Source organism: Podarcis cretensis, assembly GCF_951804945.1.
Source record: "Podarcis cretensis genome assembly, chromosome: 6".
Taxonomy (NCBI): Eukaryota; Metazoa; Chordata; class Lepidosauria; order Squamata; family Lacertidae; genus Podarcis; species Podarcis cretensis.
Window position 1 is genome coordinate 43,841,042 of NC_137175.1, and position 7,615 is coordinate 43,848,656.

At 42.8% G+C, this 7,615-nt stretch overlaps 1 protein-coding gene across 16 annotated transcripts in view; it reads left to right on the top strand.

Moving 5' to 3' along the window:
* The window catches only part of PLEKHA6 (pleckstrin homology domain containing A6), a 197,362-nt gene extending 191,016 nt beyond the window's left edge, over nt 1-6,346 (top strand). For all 16 annotated transcript variants that reach the window (XM_079982325.1, XM_079982326.1, XM_079982334.1 and 13 more), the window contains one exon: nt 195-6,346. The gene's annotated coding sequence lies outside the window, so the exon portion shown is untranslated. The remainder of the gene's footprint in view (nt 1-194) is intronic.
* The last annotated feature ends 1,269 nt before the right edge of the window (nt 6,347-7,615 follow it).

The window sequence follows — 7,615 nt, forward strand, 5'->3', positions numbered from 1 at the left end:
AGATAAAGCTGTTAATGTCATTGAAACCTCTCTCTATGACATTCCTTCAAGGCACGTCTAGCAAATTCACAGCCTCTGCAAATCCCTCAAGCCTGCTGTGAGGGAAATGTCAAAGGCCTGTGCAACAGGCCCACAACTTTAGGTTCCAACAACTGTCACTGACTCTCTTCTCCTCTCCTCTCCTCTTCTTCCAGCACAGGCCCTGGCTGCTGTGAATGCTGTGAAGTTCCACAGAGCCACCTTTTAACCCACGGCGTCTGCACCCAACCGCTGAACAACGCGCGTGGTCATTGTTAGGGTTCTCTCGGCACACCCATCTCCTTCAGTCAAGCTGCGGAAATTTTTCGGGAAAGAATAGCTGCCATCAAGGGAGAGCAGGGATGGCACTTGCCTTTGTTCCATTTCCTCCTGCCCCACTGCTGCTGCTGCTGATATGGCCTGTACCAACTGCCCACAGTTCAGCAGGCTATAGTGCAGGAGCCGTTTCCATTCTTGCCAGACACGTCCTTTGTATCAGGTGCAGCAGACTCCCAAGGCTAAGGACTGGCAGCAAAAGAACAGCTGTGTCTCGGCAAAGAGGCAGCACTGAGCCAGAAAAGGGATGCTGGCAACAAGACTGAGAGGTGATGTAGCTCATCTCCTGGAACTCTATAGCCTGCAAGTGCCGGCAGCAGGGAAGGAAGGTTGTGTGAAGAATGACTTTGTATCTGCAGCCAGGGAATTCATAACCCTCTACTGAAGTGAGCACTAGATGTTTCTTCTCCTCCTCCTTCTGCCCCCTTACACACACACACACACACACACACACACACACACAGCCCTTTGGTCTCTCCTCTGCCAACCAGAATGGCTTTTAGCATCTTTCGCCTGTGGAGCTAAGCAACCCGTGCACGGCCACACTTCCCTGCTAATGCTCACAGCCTTTCAGAGGAAAAGGAAAGACAGCAAGGAAGCACAAGTGGACGGACAGAACTTTGTGGATGTGGCAGAAGACAGAAGGTTGACCGTGTGGGGACCCAAAGCGGCTTTGGAATCTTGCTAGGGTTGTGAGGATGTTGCTGTGGCTGGGATGGGCCGGTGTTTTCTTCTTTCCCAAGCTTAGGGGTTGGGTGGATGGAATGGAAGGTGCGGGCAATGTATGTGGACGTGTTTTAGGGGTGCGGGCGGAAGATATAATGGGGGAGGGAAGAGGTTAGAAAAGCTTAGTTGGCGGTGATTTGCCACTAGGTGAAGCTTTAATGCTTTCTGCAACCCAGAGAGGTTGTCTTTTATCTGTAGGGGAAGAAAAAACAAAACTGGGACTGGATGGGTGACATTTCTTCTCACATCACAGCCAACTCGGGAGAGTGCCACTGAGCATTTTCCTCCTGGCTTCTCCAGGGCTTCAAGTAATAGGATCTAAACTGTGTGCTGGATAGATCACTGTGTTCACCAAGCACTTGTCGCTTGCACCATCAGGTACTGCTGATGAAAACTGGATAGGGGGCTAGATGGAATATGGATCTGAACTAGACTGGATGGGCCATGAATCAGCCTCCATGGAATGTGTGAAGCAAAACTCTCCTGGCTATTGGAGGAGGGGAGGAGGGGGGACTGAAGCAAGACCTCTGATGTTCATTATGTATCCTCTTGCTTTATTCCCCACCACAACAGCTTGTAGGCAGTGCGTTTTTTCTAAAAAAAAAATGTTTAGGAGTACTCTCATTTTCCTACTCATATTGAAATGCTGCCCCTCAATGAGGCCAAACTTAGATTCACAAACTGTTTAGGGGTATCTGTCCCCCTGCACCCCCCCCCCAGAAGAAAAGCACTGCTTGTAGGTGATTTGGAAGTAGAGTTCTCTCTCAAACACAGACGCCTGCAGCCTTCATCAGTCTCCTCTCTGAAGGGTGCAGTAATCATTGCCGTGACCTTTCAGAGCAATTGAGCTCGTATATTAAGAGCATAGGACTAGTGGTGCACCTGCTCCAAGCTCAGACCACCTCAAATGAGCCCTCATTAGTTTCTCAATAGTTTGAGAGCAGAACCAGCTCAGAACAGAGATTGGCCAGAGGTGCAGGCAAAGAGAGAGGACTTGGCAGACGTCAAGAAATACCAACCAAACCTCTCTTGAAACGTATTCAAACAGTGCTGATTCATACCTAGCCAGGAAACTTACCAGAATGAGGGTCTAAATTGGACCTTCTTTTGCCCTGCAGTCGTATTCTGAAAGGGGACTTATACCTGGTAAGGCTTATCTGAATATCATTTAGGGCCGTGGTAGTCAACCTCCGTGCTCTCGGAGGATGCTTTCTTCTCTAGTGATCCATATATTTCACCACACAACCTAGACCTTTTTAACAGTAGTCAAGCTCTGCATTAAAGCTGGCACCAACTTGCAATAAGGGCTTTGCAGTTCTGCAGCATAGCACTCAGGCATGGATAGGGCATTGCACAGCAAACCCAGAGAGATGTAACATTAAAGCATGGGCTGCCTCACAGCACACCTTTGGAAAGAATTTTACTTCTACTTGGACCCTGTGGGCCAAAGTTTTTACACTCAAAATATTGTTAGGCCATCATAAGGCACATGAAATTGCTTCATACCAAAAATAAGGTCAAGCTGGACAAAGTCTTCCCAAACTGGTTCCTTCATTCTGTCTCAAACCTTTCTGAAAGAAACTCAGATTGTTCTAACTCTAGCTTAGAACACAAAAATGCAGCTGGCTTTCCTTTTTTTAATTCCCTTGAGCTGGATTTTCAGATGGGGTCTTGGTTATTTTGTTTTTGTTTTTAAAAAGTTGGATTCCCATTCATTCAATGTTTTGTTTAATTGTTTCCTTGAAGGGCCGACACTTTAGATTGAGATTCAACTTCTAGGTGGCAATTTAGTTGATTTGAAATGCTTATACATTCACAAAAAAAGTTAGCAACTTCATTCTGGACCTGGCTTTAACATAAGCATGTCCATAAATGTATTTATGAGTTTTAGTCAAACGTGCATCAAAACTGGGGGATCTTTTTTCCATATTTATTGGAGCAATACTGCTGTGGCTTCTAAAATCTGCCATTCTAAAACCATATAATCAAGGCTGATGGAGACTGAACATGAGTTAGTTTTCTAAGATAATGCTCAAGCTACAAGGTGGGCTGATCCTTAGGTCATGGTGCTCTTAGATATTGTTTCTAGAAGGTTTGGGGGCAAGGAGGATGATTTGACGAGAGAGAGAGAGAGAGAGAGAGAGAGAGAGAGAGAGAGAGGTAGAAGCAGAATCTCTGAATTTTACCAAGCCCTACCTGTGTTATCCACCATAATCTGAATACTGTCTCAAATAATCTTATTTCATTGAGGCTCTTTGCAGTGTTGTAATTCTATGAAAAGGTTGGCTTGACAGAAAAGAATGGTTTTGAACTTTCTTCTCAGTACAATGCTCTAGATACTAAGAAGCTCTACTTTGCAGTTTCATTCTTTCCTTACCTTGGGTCAATTAGGAGTAAGTTCAGTATCCAATGTTTGTGGTTAAATCAGCAGATGACAGATCAGTGCACAGAACTAAACTAAATGTGAAAGTGACAGACTCATCTCTTATAATGTGGGTCTGCCTTAATCTCATATAAAACCTGGCTGAGTGAGAAGTCCCAGTTTTAAAAGTCTTGCACAGGTGAGAGGAGCTGAGAGCTCTTCCCAGACCTTCCCCATAGCCCTTTTCCCTCTACTGAGCTGACTTATTTCTAGTGAGAAGAAAAGTGATGCTGGGAGGCAGACTGCAGGGAAGATAAACTGAAGTGAAGCAGAGTATTCAGTTTTCCACACCACGTGCACTATTTAGTGCGTTAAATTGCAATCTGTGTATACACAATTGGGCAGTCCTAAATTTCAAGAAACAGGCCTACCACCATCAAGTCCAGTTTGGCCCTGAGGCAGGGATTGGGGGGGGGGAGTTCTAGGTGCTGTTAGACTCCCAACTCCTTTTGACCCCAGACAGCATAGCCAATGGTCAGGGAAGTTGGAAGTTGTAGTCCAACAACACTGAAGGATCACAGATCCAGGAGATAGGAGCCCTGTTCATGAAATGAAAAGGGACAATTACAGAAACTGTCCCCCCACCCCAGTGGGGGATTGTTCTGAGTATACATAGATAGAATTGCACTGTGAATTTTATTAGCGTCCATTTCCCATGTTCATTTTAACAAGCTTCCACCTCGTAATCACCTTGTAATTCCACCTTGGGGTTAGCTTCCTCCTTGACACTTCTGAGAATCCACCTCAACTGATATTGACCAGAATGATAAGTTCTTGGCAAATAACAAGATCTTTGTCATATAATGCAGTGGAAAACTCTTGGCAGGCTATCCCTAAACCAGAAATGTTTTCCACCTCACTGTCCAATGAAATGATGAAGTCTGTTTTGTTATTTAAACGATCCTTTTGGCAATATGTAGAACACTCCAGGGAATCAGAGTTTTTGTTCCTTTCTTTCTCCTTCAACATTCCAGGATGATGATGTTAAAAATTATTGGTTCTGCTCCTGCAGTGGCACCCATGTTAGCTCATTAAAAACTGTCCCTTCATTATCCTCGACATGCCTTAATATATGTTTTATGAAAATTATACAGTGATGTGTGCTAAATATCTATATCTTTGTTTTTTCCCTCTTCTCACTAAACTGTTTTGTTTCAAGCTTATGTTCTCTCTCAGTGCACAGGGCCACTGAAGCCAGCCCTGCCACTGAGTTACTGAAATGGAGTCACTTTGGGCAGTTTTATCAGAATAATTAAGAAAATAAAAAATAAAAGAAGACATATTTAAATAAATATATATATTTTCTGCTTTTATTGAAAGCAAATTTATTTAAAAATAAATGTAAGCTGTCAATTTAGAGGAATGATGCATTTATTTCCTTGTTTGTTGGGTACAGCAGTTGCTTTTATATGTCAGGGACCAGTCCTCAGCTGAAGCTGTTTGGCAGTGGCTCATTTGTTGACTTAAGCCCATTGAGGCTCTGGCCCAGGAGGTACATTATAGGAAGATGAGTAGGACTGTAGCATATCAGGGACCGCAAAGATTGTCTTGCTGGTACGCAGCTATCCCATGGGGATTCTTGCAATATAGGTGGCTTTCCCCCTACTTCGTGTCAATGCTACTTCTTCTTTTATACTTTTTGTTCACGCGAATGTGTTTTTGTGTGGCAAAGCAGCTGGATTTCATCTTGTTTCTCTCCATCATGATCACTCTCCCAGCTACTACCCTTCCCTACTACCATTCCCCTTAATATTCTTGGGGAGAGGCACATCCTTCAGATGTGACCTGCATTTTCTCCTGTTGTGAAGGCATCCTTGACATTTTCTAAATGGTGGCAGCTCATTAGATAAGCAAGAGTCGAAGAGAGGCCTCAATTAGCCTCTTGAAAGCTTGTCGGCTTGGGATTGACCGTCCCTTGACATCAGAGTAGGCCTCCTTATTCCACCTCTTGAGGTAGTGGTTCTGCCTGTGCATCTGTTTGAGAGATGTGGAGGTCACCTCAAAAGTGTACAGGTGTCAGTGAAACCATTCAACCAGTGTTCACATAAGAAAGGAATGAAGCAAGCAAGGACTGTGCCACTTTTTGTAGCCTCTTGCCTATTTTTCTGTCAAGGAAGTTTTGGATCCTAGGTCCAATTACCCTTCCCCCTTCTTTTCTTGCAATAGAGAAAGGCTTTAAAAATGGCACAAAGGATGTCACGGAATGTTCTCCATCACCCCTCACCAGCCCTCTGCTCAGTTAATAGCTAGGTGGAGTCTGTGACCAATTATTGCTCATGTCACTTTAAGTGTTTTGAGGTTACAAGCTGTGAGCTCTCAACAGAATGCGTTTCGCATCACAGTTTTACAGTATTGTGGAACATGTTTATAAATGGTTTTATTTTAAGTGTTTTCCCTTCACTTCTAATAACACTTTCATATGCCAGCAGCACCTGTAACCAAGAGGAACTACATTATTTATGCACATTATTTGGAGCAATTTTTATTTTTATTTGCTTGTGTTAGGTTTTAAAAAACTATCAAAAAAGCAATGTGATGTTGATGTCTTTCTTTTGTATAAAAGTGACCTTAGATGATGACAATTTTAAAAATTAGCAGTCTGTGATTTTAAAAAACAGTATGTCAGTGGCTTGGGGTTCTTCACACCAAACCATGGAATAATCTTTCCAGTAATTAAATCTGCAGCAGCTTGCTTAATATTCCCCTCCCAGCAGCATTTGTTCTAGATGTAGCTACTTAAAAAGGTCAAAATCTCACACAAGGAAAACAAAACAAAACAAATAAATGCATTTGTACCTTGCAAGTTTGTATAAAGCAAATAAATAAAAATTGATGGTTTGTAAATGGACGGTGTGCTTCTCCCATTCTTCTCAGTGTGCATGTCAAAGAGTTGGGAAATGAAAGAAGGAATGATAAAGCAGTGGCCTGCTGGTAAGATTAGTTCCTGACAATAAGTATCTCAATACAGACAGACAGCGTGGTGTAGTGGTTAAGAGCAGTAGACTCGTAATCTAGTGAACAGGGTTCGGGTCTCCACTTCTCCACATGCAGCTGCTGGGTGACCTTGGGCCAGTCACACTTCTCTGAAGTCTCTCAGCCCCACTCACCTCACAGAGTGTTTGTTGTGGGGGAGGAAGGGAAAGGAGAATGTTAGCCGCTTTGAGACTACTTCGGGTAGTGATAAAACAGGATATCAAATCCAAACCCTAATAATAATAATAGTAATAATAATAATAGTAGTAGTATCTCAATACTAAATGCTCTTCACCACCAGCCTTGTGCATCAGACCAGTTGATGGCCCTGCAATTCTGTGCATGTCTGTTAGGAAGAGAATCCCACCAAGTACAATGAGATTTATTCCCATGTAAGTCTGTACAGGATTACAGAGGTTCAGCACAACTCTGTACAGATCTTCTCAGAACTAAATTCCACCGAATTCAGTAGCAGTTCATTCCAGGTAAGGGGGGAGAGGATTGCACTCAGAGAAAGGAGACTTAGATGTTATGTTAATGGGCAAGGTAGTGCATCACAATAGTTATTTGTACGGCGGTTCCATTTTTGCCAAACCTTTGAGAGATCAACTTATAAAATGATTGCAAGAATTTCAATAGAAGCAGCAAGGATAGTTGGGTTATATCATGAGCATGAAAATACATTTCAAAATGTGCTGAATGATTCACTTATTGGAAATAGATTCTCTTCTTGTGTCCTTAGTTATTTGTCAAGCACCAAAAGAGGACATATAGATCTTGTGCCTTAGTGACGCAGATATAGATAATACAGCTGTCCCTGGCCAGTTAATTAGCTTTTTATTATGGTATTTCTTTGCTCGCTGCTTGCATGAGAATGGGACATGTATTCTATTTTCTATGCAATAGAAAAGGAAATGCTCCAAGACTGCGTCAGAGGGATTTTTATTATTTTTATTATTATTATTATTATTTCTTGAGGCTAATAGAAGATATTTGCATGAAACAAAATAGTTGGCAAGATGCTATGCAATATACCAATGGTCCAATGGCTGGACCCTATATCTAGCTGATAAACCTTCCAGATTCTTTTTTGGCCTTCACATCTTTCCACCCTGCCCTCTAAGCTAGGGATTCCCAAAC